Source organism: Furipterus horrens, unplaced genomic scaffold (assembly GCF_987537825.1).
Source record: "Furipterus horrens unplaced genomic scaffold, mFurHor1.1.pri manual_scaffold_4, whole genome shotgun sequence".
NCBI lineage: Eukaryota > Metazoa > Chordata > Mammalia > Chiroptera > Furipteridae > Furipterus > Furipterus horrens.
This window is the reverse complement of record NW_028327174.1, coordinates 66041613-66056329: the sequence shown is the minus strand read 5'-3', so window position 1 is coordinate 66056329 and position 14717 is coordinate 66041613. Positions and strand designations below refer to the sequence as shown.

At 37.8% G+C, this 14717-nt stretch overlaps 1 protein-coding gene across 1 annotated transcript in view; it reads right to left on the bottom strand.

Annotated features, from left to right (window-relative positions):
- Positions 1-11268, bottom strand: part of RAP1B (RAP1B, member of RAS oncogene family) — a 48882-nt gene extending 37614 nt beyond the window's left edge. Inside the window, exon 1 of the mRNA XM_090273579.1 lies at positions 11089-11268. The gene's annotated coding sequence lies outside the window, so the exon portion shown is untranslated. The remainder of the gene's footprint in view (positions 1-11088) is intronic.
- Between the last annotated feature and the right edge of the window lie 3449 nt (positions 11269-14717).

The following is a 14717-nucleotide window of genomic DNA, read 5'->3' as shown; positions in this document are numbered from 1 at the left end:
TTGATTTAACAGTTCTTCCTTTTATACTGTAATTTTCTCAGCTTATTCAAAGAAGTGCTTAGAATCCAGAAAAGACCACTCAGAAAAATAAAAAAATCACGCCATACTTTAGAAGTCATAAATAATTCTTACATTTAATTGGCTTTCTCATATATTATTCCACTTATTGATAACTGTTATGTCAGTAAGCACATTTTTTAGGTAGCTTTGAAACTTGCCTATCTAAAACAAAAACAAAAAACAAAAAACCTGCAGCACATTCACATTTGCATCCTTGGACATTAGTATGCAACAAATAGAAAAAGGCAACAAGAACTGAAGTTTTGAGTGTTAATTAGGATCCTAGAATAAGAACATATGGGGAAAACAAAAAATAGAAGCAGCACTTCTTGTAATCAATTCTCAGTTTCAGAGTAGTATCTTAAGATGTTTATTTCTTTCCTGTCAATACCAAGTGATTCTATCATGGATTTTTAAATAGATTATGTTAGTCCTATTAATATTACTATTCTAATCTTCTATTGTACTTGTACATCACAATTAAATGTATTATATAATTATTATAAACCATATCAATTGGAAGAAATATGGCATGGTACCTTATCAGACTTTAAAAATTGATCAAGAAGAAATTGTGGCTAAAATATGAGCTCTCAATTGTTGAACTTCTTTTTTTTTTAACACTTCCTATTTTCCAGGCACCAGTATACATAGATGAATCTTCACTATTTCCAAACATTTAACTGGACTATTAAGGAATTAGGTGATTCTCCCATACCCTTACATACTCATCACCCTCGGCAGTGCATTCTATTTCTACCCTGAGTCAATGTCAAAAAGAATTCCTTGGTAGAGACTGTTTCTAAGCTAAAAGTAATGTTACTTTAAAATAACATCTTCCAGGCCCTGATATCCTCCCCTCAAAGTCACAAAGTAATGATTTCAGACCTCAAAGAAATTCTGAAATCCTAAAATCTTTGAAACCTGGAAGTTCCTCAGTTAATTTGGTGGCAAAACCTGACCTGATAAATTTTTTACACAGCAACACTTTACCTAAGAACTGATATGAGGCTAGTTACAGTTTTTATTTACCCATTTAGTGTGATTATTCATGTTTCACCTTAGAAATAGTATTTGATTAATCTTACTAAAATTCAAAACAAATCTTTCCCAAAACTTCTGAATTCCAAAACACCTGGCACCAATGGTTATAGGTGAAGGATTATGGAATCTATGAACATAATCCATTTCACAGACATGTAATACAGAAAAATTCCCTTGAACATTCATACTTTGCACTTCCCAATTTCTATATTGCTGCCTACTGAAATTCACTGTTAATCTGTAACTTACATACCTCTAATATCATGCAAGATCCCACCTCATTTTTAATGCCTTCTTCTGACTTTATTAGCACTCATCAATAATACTCATTTGGGTACTTATTATTATTTTGAACGGCTACTTACATTTCACAGGGACTAACTTCATGTCTTTGCTAAGAACCTTTTGTGCATAATTATTAATTTAATCCTAACACAGTAACTGAGAACAATTAGCTCTCAATAACATGCAGTCAGATGAACGAGTCCTCAAGAGACAGATGCCCTAATTGAGGAATTATAGTTGGAAATTGGTGCAACACTTTAAAATTATGTAAAGGTAGCCTATGATGGGAACTGATAATGACAAATCATTGAACACTTTATGTATTCTTTCAATCAAAGTAAATTTTTTGAGCCCTTACTTGTGTGCCAGTTACTGGGTTAACCATTTGAGACTGTGGTGGGTAAGGGACATGGTATTCCTGTCCTCGAAACAAATAATTTTTAGAGTAAGAGGATAATTGGTAAATATAATTATTGATTGTGATAAGAACTATGAAGCTAATGAAGAGGGAATGCTCCTTTATATAGAGTGGTCAGGAAAAACTCTGTAGATAGGATCTGAGCTGAGATCCAATGTTGAGGCTGAGGCAGAATTGCATACAGTTGAGGAAAGATCATGATAGAAAGTATCAACAGTTGTAAGCACCAAAAATCAAAAGGTGAAAGGTGATAAAGAATTTGTTGGGTCAAGATCAGAAAGAAGTGACATGACAAGGCCTATACTGTATGACAACTTACTTAAAAATAAAAAGTCCAGTATAGCTAGAGCTTAGTGAAAGGAAGTAAACTTGTGAAGTAATAAGCAAGAATTAAATCTGGTTTTTATTTTAAGTCACTGGGGGAAAAATTGGGACTGGAGGGTGTTACATGACCTGATTTACATTTTTAAAAGATGATTTTGTCTTCTGGGTGGAGACTGAGGTAAGAGGACAAAAAATGTGAACAAGTTAAGAAGCTCCTACAGGAGTCCAGATGATTATGGCTTCAATAAGGGCAGTATCACAGAAATAAGATTTTAGAGCTCAAAAAGACCTTAACAGCCATGCAATCAAACTTTTCTACATAAAGAAAGGAGTTCTGTTCAAGGTTTCACGGCCAATGCCAGAGAGAGAACTGAAGCTTAGGTACCCAGGTCAAAATTATCACAACTAACCATGCTACATTTAAGACAACAGGGCACAAACGAAGGTCTAGCAACTAATCAAAATTAGCACATCACTTTTCAGATTTACCCCTCATGCTCAAAAGAATCAGCTAGTTTATGAGTAAAATAAAATGTGTCCAATCTGCGTAGAGAAAAGTGCAAAAGGACCTGCTGGGGAGTAAAAAGAGCAAAAGTACTCTCAACTCTGCTCAGTGAAATTCTGCTTAGTGAAGCTTGAACATAATTTCTAAACGAGAATACCAATTTATCTTCTATATAGGACCCTCTAGTGAACAAGATCTATCATGAAAGCATAACAAGTGCTTTTCAAAGTGGAGTCCATCATTCCTGTTAAACCAGGTAATGGCAGCTCTGCTCATGAGAATGAGACCCTCTTATAGACCACCCTCACTTTCTTTTCTGTTATTATCACCACCATCATTTTCATAAAAACAATAGAAAAATGTTATAAATGCTCTTCTGTCTTTAAAAGCTTAGAAACTGTCTTCTCTTTGCTGAAGGATGATGAAGTATAAAAAGTCATACATTTTTAAACGAGCAACTAAATTGCATAACCAATAGCCAAGGGTAACTTTGTGACTAATTTGGATGTCCTGGACATAAAGTATGATCTCAGTATGTTCCCTAATCCAGAACAAACAGAATAGCTTACTGGCTAATTATTTAATATAGGGAGAACTAAAGCTGCTTATTAAATGCTCTCCCTTACTGCGGGATTAAGCTCCAGCAGGCAGGAGTTCTAATCTCTGAAGAGACCCTAACATTGGCAGTTTTAAATTTATCCTTCCCTACACCACTCCACACCCCTTTCTCCTCCGCTGCAGTCAACTCTATTCTTTCATAGTGACGCTCTGACTCAATACCCCCTCCCTTTCTTCACAGAACACACCAAATTTATTATCTCTAGGGAAGTAAATGTCACTAAATTTCCAAGAAACTGAGTGCAGTATAATTTACCTTTCTTCTTTCATAATCTGAAACTTACTACTTGAACCAAATGCAGGTTAGCCTAAAAATCCTTTAAAATTTGAAACTGTTCTATGCCATAAGGTTTATAAAAAGTTGTTCAACAAGAATTGCTACAACTGTTTTTAAACACGAAAAACAGTTTTCTCCCAGAAGAACATTATCCATTATCATTTGTTTCGCGGACAACACACCAAATGCTCAGGTCAAGGAGACATTAATAAACTTGAAATAGAAAAAGGTCCATGCCTTCATTATAAGAAAGCTACCACATATCCTAAAATTGTGAAAGTCAACTATTATCTTAAAAATCTGCTCTTTTAAAGTTATGCCAAAACTTGGACACACATGCAAACTATCTATGAGTAATCAGGAGTATAAAACAAGAATTGAAACAAAAATAGGCTTAAAAAAATAAAAATTATCCAATCCATTACTATGATTAAAAGTTGAACAGACTACACAAAAGACTGCAAAAATATTAAACCCCAAATTATTCTATATTAAGAGATTTCAAGTTAACGCACAAGAAAACACTGCCTCACATTTATCTATGGTTCCTATTCTCCTCTCTCACACACACACAGGTCAAAAGTGATATTAAACATTCAGAGTACATCATGGGAATACCATGGAAAGATGAGTAGTAAGAAAAAAAGTGAATATCCTGACAGACAATGGGAATATTTTAATAACATTTGCAGATAAATATGGATATTTTTCTTTACCCTATACCAAAACTGGTTGCAATTTCTTGCCCATGCATGATTTTGTAGTATCATGCATTAGTCACTTAGAAAATAATGGTTCACAATTATACAGATCTTCAAATATTGGCCCACATCATTACATATTATTATTTTTTAAAAAACATGTTAACATCACCAATATCATCAGGAAAATATTTTAAATACTGGGAAGCTACTGAGAGCACAGTGGCTGATACAAGCTTTCCAAAATTCTAATTTTCACTTGAAAACCAGAACTTTATCACTGCCTCCAAATAATGTGAATCTTTTCCTTAAAGCAACAGGCTCACTTTATTTTTGAGAAAAATGCCAGCCTAATACCCAACTCTGAATAACCACAGTTCAGCCTAATACCCAAATCTGAATAACCACAGTTTGTCAGGGATTCTTTCAAGTAAAAATGGTACTTATGAAAAAGTGGGCAGTCCAACTCGCAATTCTAATAATCACACAAATGCTTTTCCTAGAGACAACCATGGCAGCAAAGAGAGTTTTACGCGTACCTCCAATTTTGTCACAATATATTAAAATTATGTGTACAAGAGTGGAGATTTGATTTAAAAAAAAAAGTTTACTTCTTCAAATACATTTAGGTGAAAGATTTAAGGTTAAAAAAATTTTTTTAAGTGCATGGTAATGAAGTCGTCGGCAGCCGTCCGTCTCGAGAGACGATGGTGTAGCTTCTTATGAGTCTATCTGCACCGCTGAGAATGGTTGTGCAGTCCAACTCGGGAGTGACACGGTATCTGTCTCCTCCCGTGTTGAATCGACATCTTGCGATGACGCTGAAGCTACAGAGCCTGGGCAGGGTAATATGGAGGGTCTGCTGTTGCCCATGCAGTAGACCCCCCCTCTCTTCGCAGCTGAAGGGTCCAAGGGAAAGATGGAGTCAATACAGCTTGGCTTCAGGTGCGCCGCAGGAGTTGCCGGTGTTGACTACGACGTCAAACCGCCTTAGGGACTCCGGCTCCGGATTTTCTGTCGGGGTTTACTCCCTTAGCCTTTCCCCTGAAGAGGTATGCCGCAAGGCAGCGGAGGTTTTTTGGAGTCAGAGTTTTCCTTCTCTGATGGTAATGAAGAATATAATGATTACTATACAATGTGGTGCTCTGACCTGATTTGTTCTAAGGTGCCAGAAGTTTTACCCACCATTGCTTTTATATCACTGGTACAAACGTCAACACAAGGAAAAGGCAAAAAACATCTCAGTATTATTATAAAAATAATTTTGTGCTTGCAGAACCCTGAAAATGTCTAGGTAATGACCAGGATTCCCTGAACAATACTTTGTAAACCACTGAGCTAGACAATTTATTTAAGCTGTTCACAATCACAATTATTTTTCATTCACACTTTAATGGGAATCTTAAAAATCAAAAAATTAAATCAACTTCAATTGGGAGTAGCAATGCTGCAGGAGAATAAAAGCTTTATAATAAACAAGAACTAGTACTACTTTAGTATGTTCTTTTATAAACATTTATGAATAATAAATACCCCATTTAATCCTCAACAACTCTAAGTAGTACAATATATATCATCTTTCCCACTGAAGAAGGAAGCAGCAAAGATTCAGAAAGGGAAGCACAAATTGTGCCTAAAAATTCATTGTACTGATAGGATTACAAGTGATATTTTCTTCTTTATACTTTTTCATATTCTAAACGCTTTAATAAGAAAATTAGAAAGACAAACATATTTGAAAACTTAACTAGTCTTACTAATACAAATTCTGTATTTAATATCCTAGTTTCACAATTTTAAGAGCAGAAGAAAATAATACAAATGTTTATATACTTCATTCCTATTCTTCTTTATTATCTATACAGTACAGAACTGAATATTCTTAAGGAATTCCCGAGTTTCCGGATTGTCATCAAGGAGCTTAATGATAATTCATAATCTTAGAAGCAGCAACTATAACTACGTAGTAATAGTAATACTCTAACTGTAACCTTGAAACACAAGGTAACAGTTGGATGCAATATGCATGCCACTTTTGACACCTGAAAACTATCAATTAAATGTAGAGGTTATATTAATAGTCTTTAGTGATACTCTCAGTGCCATTAACTAAGAATGGGTACAGTCACCCAACTTAAAAAAAAAAAAGATAAAATGATTTGAAAAATATATTCTAGTGAGAAGGATAAATTTTAGAAGATACAGATAATGAGAATTTTATTTTATGTAACATTTTCCATTTCCTTTCCAAAAACTTTTGCCAAAACTGCTATTAAATGGACAAAACAGATTTTCTCTCATCTTTCTTTTCCTTCCCACAAGACAAAGAAAGCAACAGATAGAGGTAATCTACCAATGGATTTACCAATGAAGCAATAAGTTCATGGTATATTTTCAAAAATAAAATTAGTTAACGAAATGCTAAGTTTCTTTTTACTAAAAGAACATATTTACTAAAACAAATTTTCAAACCAACTACTGAAATCTCAGCAACAGCTCTGTGATGTAGTAAAAGTGATGATTCTAAGTCAACTTAAAAAACTGATAAAAAATTATTTATAACTTTTAATAGATGCTCTCTTCCTTCAATATCTTTATTCAGTCTACTAGTACAACATTAAAAAACTTTTAATCCCCCACCACTTTAAAAGATTACCTAGCAAGTTATTTCATGAGATCGGAATCCAGTTTAAATTTAAAAGGTCTCACTGATAAGAGTGTGTATGTAGTAACATAACTACAAAACTATAAAACTGCATAACTAAAACAGTGACCTTAAGGAACCAGTTCAATGTAAAATTCAAAATCAGAACATTAAATAATTACTCTCTATGGTCAGAGAGACTAAGTCTTAATTTAAAAGTGAATATATTTCTTTATTGTATTTTTCCATTACCATAAAAAATAAGTGAGTATATTTCTAGTACTCAAGCACCTCATATACAAACAATTTTAAGCAGAGTAATACTGTAGAATATTGTTCTGTATAACAAAAACCAGATGGAAATTCTGCAACTCATGTTGCATATATTTTTCTTCTGATAAGTAATTTACAGATTATTTGAAAACCTGGTACACACTCACTCCTCTGAATTTTCATTTTTTTCTTTTATAAGTTTTAAGGTTCCCTGGAAACACAGTTTAAGTTTTTTTGACCTTCTACTGATGCAAAAAAAAAATTCTAAATTGCTACTGAAATAACAAATCAGTTGCTGTGTACCCTTAATTTGACTAACACCAGCAATAAACGCACCAGTGTGAAGATGTATCTTTTTGTTAGTGGTACATTTAAAAAAGTGATTTCAATTTCTTTTTAAACGTAGCACAAAAAATTCCTCATAACGTTTCTTCTTTAAAATAGAAATCGGTGACCGAAGGGATTAGTTTTATAATTCAGTGCTCAAACTAGATTCAAACGAAGTACAACAGATTACACATGGTGGGGCAAAAGTAGGTTTACAGTTGTATGGAAAAATAATGAAATAATAATAATACAAGAATAAATTCTGTGTTTTGCATACTCACAACTGCAAACCTATTTTTGCCCCGCCCTGCATATCTGTCTGTATACCATGCCAGTCTTTACTGCAAGTGCCTAAATTCATTCTATGTAGCTACTGCTTCCATTGTGTTTAAGAGATTTCCAAAGAATAAATTAAAAGACTTAAGTCCTCAAAAGGTAATCAGTACCTTTCAATGCTACTGCAAAATATCTAAGATACTGAAAAAAATTAGGTTTTCAGCACAAAGGTAAGCCATGGGACCGTACTGTTTACTGGAAAACTTGTCCAATGTTACAATACAAGGAATTATTACATCAGCCAAAATGTGTTTCTTAATTTCTAAAAGAAAGGCTATTTGAAAAGGCATACAGTAAAACTTCAGCTTAATCTCTAACACCATGTGTGTACGTAGTCCTCAAAACTGATAGTGGGCGGGATAATCAAGGAATGTATTTAGTCACAACCTTATATAAGTTTAAGAAAGATAAATACTAAGTTTTTCGAGGCTGAACATGTGACATCATTGTCATAATGGAAAAAGCGGCTTTTGAATATTTAGTTCATAAATACTAAACTATTCCTGGTGCCAGTCAAATCTAGACACTACAGATCAATACACACAGGAAAACATTAAGTCTTTAGTTAAATGATTCATGCATATCAGTAAGATCTTTATATTCATAATAAAATTGCCTATTTAACCTACACTTCTGGGGGGGGGAATAAAATGGCACCTTTGTAAAATCAGCCAAATTCTCTTTGTATCAGATTAAGTCCTACTGATTAATTTGACTTCCTTTACAGATATCCATTAAGTACCTAAAACTAATGACAAAGAAAACTGAACACGAGCAGTTTCTCATCCAAATTTTAAGACTTTATATTTAAAACATGTATAATTAGTCGCCATGTTATCAATCTTTGCATAGGCCTACCAATCTTGAATTACATTGGAAGACACATTTGATTAGATCCTTAGGTACACAGATCAAGGTTTTCTATGATCAATTCTTTATTACATCTGGCTAGGCCCTCCTTACAAGGTAGTTCCTTACCATGAGGGGCTTACCTTCCCTTTATAGAACTAAGAGAAAAATAAAGAAATTCTATAGTGAAGAACTGTTGTGAAGATAAAATGGAAATCAATTTGTAACATTCAAGGTTCCAAAGCCAATGTGGAAATGTTTCTTTTTGAAGGAATACAAGTTTCTTTTTTAAATATTCTCTTTTTAAGTGTTCATTACAGTTAGCCCCTAAAGCTAAATGCTAAACACTATGTGCACAGGCGCACAGTGGAGAATGAAAGGAACCAATTCCCTACCCTCACGGTGCTTACACTGAAGCTGGCACTGTGTATATGAAAGGTACCCATGCCACTGCTTTGGGGCATACAAAGAACACATCCTGTCCTTGGAGCTTACAAGTTAGCGGGATACACAACAAAAATACATATAAAGATAACAGAAGACAGGAAGTGATATGTGTCATAGACAGGAAGAGAGATGATTTCATGGGGTGGGAGGAGAGCAAAAAACAAGAACATTCCTTCTCATGCCCCATACTGTATTTTAAAGTTACACCAACTTATTATTGGGCTCTTCAGTTGAGTCTTGATATCTGGCACGTTAAAACCAAACTGGCTACATGCATTTCACAGACTGACTTTGGGAATTCCTCAGATGAGGCAGCCTCGAAATTCATTATAAATGCCAAACAAGAAAATGCACGTGAAAACACTGCAGTTCAGAAATCAAAAGTGTGGATGGGTTCAAATAAAACTATCATTCAGAACTCTGTGTCCTTCAAGTTATTTCTTTCTCTAGATTACCCATTACAGATAAGACTACAGTCCTAAAAGTCAGCAGGACCACTAACTAGTTATCTTTCCTAGGCCTCAGTTTCCTCCTCCATAAAATGAGAGGGTGGGACTGGATGACCTCAATAGTCCTTTCCGGGCCTTAAAAAGTCCCATGACTCCATTATGACTCAAATACTAATGAAGAGTCAGCTTTTGGGAGTGATGGGAGCTTCAAGTTAAATGAACGGCTTCCCTTTTTATAAGTTACTTCTTGCTAAGATCAAATTTTGTTGAGCAAGTCCAAAGAGCATTTTCATTACAAAAAAAGGGGGCAAGGGGGAGGGGCGTTAAAAATAAAACTTATGTAAAGCTTTCAGTTTTAACACTCACTATATATTACATGCCAGTAGCGAAACAAAAATTCAATTAGACATTTTAAAATATTAAAATCAACCTTCATTTAAACTTTCTACCCCGTTAAATATCTGATTTCCCGTTACTGTAAAACAGAACTGCTTATGTTCACGAGAAACAGGAGAAGCAGGGCAAAAATGTTTTCCAAACTAATAAAAAAGGATGGGAGGGGGACAAGCGAGGGGAAAGCAAGTCATCTGCTTAAACTAGCAAGGATGATCTCTTTTCACTCTTTTCAGAAAAATCCCGATGGCCCGGTTCACTGGGGGGTAGTTTTAAATAAAATTCAAGGCGCTGACAGGTTTAGGATTAGACACATCGAGATGGCGAAAAAGAGGACAAACTTCCTGGACTTTCTCGCTCACTGAGAGGGAGATTTCCTCTGCTGACGAAGGGAAAGGCCCCTTTAACAGTTTTTCTCTACGCGGTGGTTGCTGCCAGACTAGGTGGGGCTCCCTCCGCTGCCGTCCTCCTGCCACTTCCCGCAACAAATGGAGCAAACCAGCCCCGTTTCAGGAAAACTTTTTCCCTGTCAGGCTCGAGCCTTCAGGGCGCCGGGGAGTGGTTGGCCCCAAACGTTCCTCGCTCTGGATCAAGGCTGGGGGAAGCTTAGTCTTCGTAAAAGACAACTTTCTGGTTTCCGTTCTAACTTCCACCCACACCCGGGAGGGAACCCAGGCGGACAGCGAGGGGGTTCTGGGGCGGGGGCGAGTCCTCAGGGGAACTAGGGGGGATGACGGGCAAGGGGAGAGGCTGCAGCGGCCGCAGGCAAGAGGGATCGAGAGCGCGGGGTGAATGGGGGGGGGGTCCTCCGGCTCTCACTTCCTCCGCCATATTTCAGACATTTGACCCCTTCCGCAAAGCGCGCTGTTCCCCGGCGGCGGCGGCGGCGGCAGCAGCAGCTCGCCTCCGCCAGCCAAGAGGCAGTACGCTTGCCGGCCAGGCTCCGGGCCCTCGCATTACCTGCCGCGCCCCGAGAGACTGCCGTCATCGCCGCCACCGGGGCCCCTGACCGCTGAGGGCACCCCGCCCGGCCCGCGCCGCACCCCACCCGCTCCCCTCAGCCGGCGCCTGGGCCCCCGCCCCGAGCGGCTGCCCCCGCCGACTCTCCCCACACCGACTACGCACGCACTCTGCGAACCTCTCACGCTGTCACCGGGTCCCCGTAGCCAGCGTCGCCCTGCGCCTTGCGCTCCCTCCGGTTGCTGCTCCCGGCGCCACGGCGGTTCTGCGTTGCCGCCGCTTAGGCTGGTTTACACGCCTGACTCTGGGCGAGGTTTGGCGGTGTCGCCTTGACGTCAGGCGTTCAGCCTCGCTCTCGCTTCCGTCCGCAGGCGGGGCGCGCGGGTACGCGGACCGGGAAGGGGCGGGATCCATGGGCGGAGCGAGGGGAACTGAGGGGCGGGGCCTCCCGCGCCGCCGCAGCGTCTGCTGGACACGCGCGGCGCCCCTCGCGGCGTTTGCTCCGTGATGTTTCCCTACTGTCCCTACCACACTTTTCGTAGCGCTTCGGTCCTTTGGGTCGGGGAGTGTTTGCGTTTTGGCTTCCGGAGTCCAGCTGTTTACAGCAGTGCGAAGGGCTTAGCAGCCCTCCAGACCTCAAAAGATGTCTTTAATAAAAACTGTAGTTCAGTTACCAACGCTACCAAACAGTTGGTTTTCGCGTATTCCTTTATGCTGGGGAAAGTGGCTGGAGAAGTAACCGAGAGCGCGCAATTTCCACACCTAGAGCTCAGTGAAGGAGCCTAGGCCAGGGTAGTCTTTCATTCTTGAAGTGTTTTCTTTTTTCTCTTCAATTGGCAAGTATTTTATCCACTGATGCCTTAACCTGGGTGAACTCTTTCCAAATTACTTTGCTAAGCTCAGTTAAATTGATGATCCCCCAACGACTTTGTACTCTGTACCTAAATCACTGTTTACATGAATAAAATAAATTGCATATTTAAGTGCATTACTTGGGCACTTGAAAGGATTACCTATAGGTAGTTTTATGTTATGACTACTGGGCAACAGAAAGCTCTTTCTGTTCCAAAAATGCCTTGTTCCAAAAAGGGTGGGAACTTAAGGGAACGTAAGCTTTATTAGAGAAAAAAAAGCCTAAAAATACAACTGCGCGGTACAAAACGTTGGCTTTTTTATGAAACGAGGTTTTGATGGGCGAAGAGATGCAAAATGAGCAAAGTGCAGGGAGAGGTAGGGGTTGGGGAGTCACTGAAGACAAACTTGATTAGTTCATAGTTTAACTGGGCCCAGTGTTATTTTTGAAATAATTTTTTATGAAATTTAATAAATAAGGAAGGTAATGAAAAGCATGATTAATTTCACTCCTTTGAGAATACTAGTAACTGAAAACTAACCTAAGTTAAAGGAACAGAGAATATTGAATTATAGTTTTCCTAAGTTTTCTGTATGTAAGCTCTTTCTAGATATTTTACAATTTATATTAATTGAGTATTTTCTGTTTACATAGAAAACCACTTTTTAATGGAAATTTCAAAGGCAAATTCCAGAGCAGTCGGTAGGAGTTATAATCACGAATGAATGGATTTCAAATAAAATTGACCTTACTGACTTTTCAATTTTGCATGAAACTTTGAGCAAAGGCTGAAAGCTTGAAACGCTTAGTTCATGGAAGCAGGTGTTACCTGGGTACACTGTTTTTTCTTTTATTTTTGAACCCTTTGACCTTTGGACAATAGTTTTGTTGTTGTTGTTGTTCTTTTTTATTTCAGGAAGTCAGTTTTAAAAGATTGGAGCTAGGATTATTTAGAATTTGAGAGAATATGTAAACTAGTGAATGTAAAATAATTTGTTTCCTTCTGTTATACTGGAAATCATTACACTTGTATTAAACTATTATCTCTTTGTAGAGAATGCCAGAATCTGCATTGCTTAGCATTGAATCACTTTTTGGTTTGAGCTCCTTGTTCCTGTCTTCTCAAAATCTTCACCAGAATATTCCACTGGCAACTTGAACTGGTTTTGTGTGCCAACTGAAATCATCATCCTTGTTACTAAACCAGTTTCCTCTCCTTTCTTTTGTTAATTTTATCACCATTTCTGAAATTACCTAGTCTTCAGGCTTGAAGCTGTTCTCTGTCTTTTTTCAAACTATCAGTCAATTGTCCCTTGTGTTAGATAGTAATTCCTTTCTACTAAGACCACACTTGTTTGGGCTGGCACTACTTCTCAACTCCTAGACTTAAGCCACACCTTCCTACCTTCCTTTGCAGTTTCTGGGCCTGTTCCTGCTATGCTCAGTTCTACACAGTGTTGCCAGAGGAATTATCTTAAAACTTACTGAGCAAGCATGCTCTTCCTCTAAGAGCCTACCAAAATAGAGTTGAAATTCTTGTGTCTTACTTTCCCCTTTCGCTTAAAACTATCTTGTGCCCTGGCTGGTGTGGCTCAGTGGATTGAATGCTGGCTTGTGAACTAAAAGGTCAGAGGTTTGATTCCTGAGCAGGGCACATGCCTGGGTTGGGGACCAGGTCCCCAGTTGGGGGCGTGCAAGAGGCAAGAGGCAACCACGGTATTTTCTCCCTTTCTTTCTCTCTCCTTTCCTCTCTAAATAAATAAATAAAATCTTAAAACAAAAAACACCTATCTTGCAATCAGAGTGGACTTTTCATCTTGCCCAAATGCAGTGCTCTCCCCCTTCCCTGGGGTGCAGAGGTGATTTCCTCTGCCTCTACTGCCTCTTCCCACCCCTGCCCGTTATTCAGAGTCACCTTGCTTTCTTGTTGAAAGAGCATCTTTTCTGATATTTCCAATATACTGTGGTTTCTTCTTTTATGAACCCCATAACACTGGAGTGCCCCTTTCTTTTGTTAAGTTGTTTTCTACCTTCCTGCTAGAATAGAGGTTTGCAAACTTTTTCTGTGAAGACCCAGATAGTAAATATTTGAGGCTTTGTGGGCCAGCCAGATGGTCTTTGTTGTAGATACTCAACTCTGCCTTTCTTGTGCAAAAACAGCCATAGGATACATTAAAAAAATGAGTGTATCTGTTCTCTAATAAAACTTTATGAGCACTAAAATTTGAATTTTATATAATTTTCACATGTCACAACGATTCTTTTTTTTAACTATTTAAAAATTTGAAAACGATTCTTAGCTCATGGCTGAACAAAAATAGGCAGTGGGCTGGATTTGGCCAGATGCCTTTCTTTGCCCTCCCTAGCTTCATGGGCATGTGACAAGGCTCTGTGTTTAGAAAGGCCCCATGATCAGTGTAATGCTTTGATGTCACCATCCTGAAATTTTTAATGATTTTTGAAAAGAGGCCTGCTTTTTCATTTTGCACTGGGTCCCTCAAATTATGTAGCTGGTCCTGCCCGTCCTAGAAGATAAAATCCATAATATTAGGATGTATATTTCTCATGTTTGACATGGTGCTTTTCACATAATAGGCATCCAAAATGTGTTTATTGAATTTTCTATTCCCAAGGTACTGTAAAATAGTGGAGAATACTATAGTCAGTGTTCAGCTCCACCACTTATTAGCTATGTGCTCTTGGTCAAATTCCTTAACAGTGTCAAGACTTCATTTTCTCATCTTTAACATGGGGATAATAAACTTTGCCATATGGAACTATTTTAACATAAAATATAGAAAATATTTATGTATTAGCCTCTGGGACTAGAAGCTCCACATTATTATTTCCCCTTTTAGGGGAAGTGAATTAATAGTGTGTTCACCCATAACTCTTGAAGTATTTAACTTCATATTTTTTATTTTTAATGTTATTTGCCTCCTTAATAGTTTTAT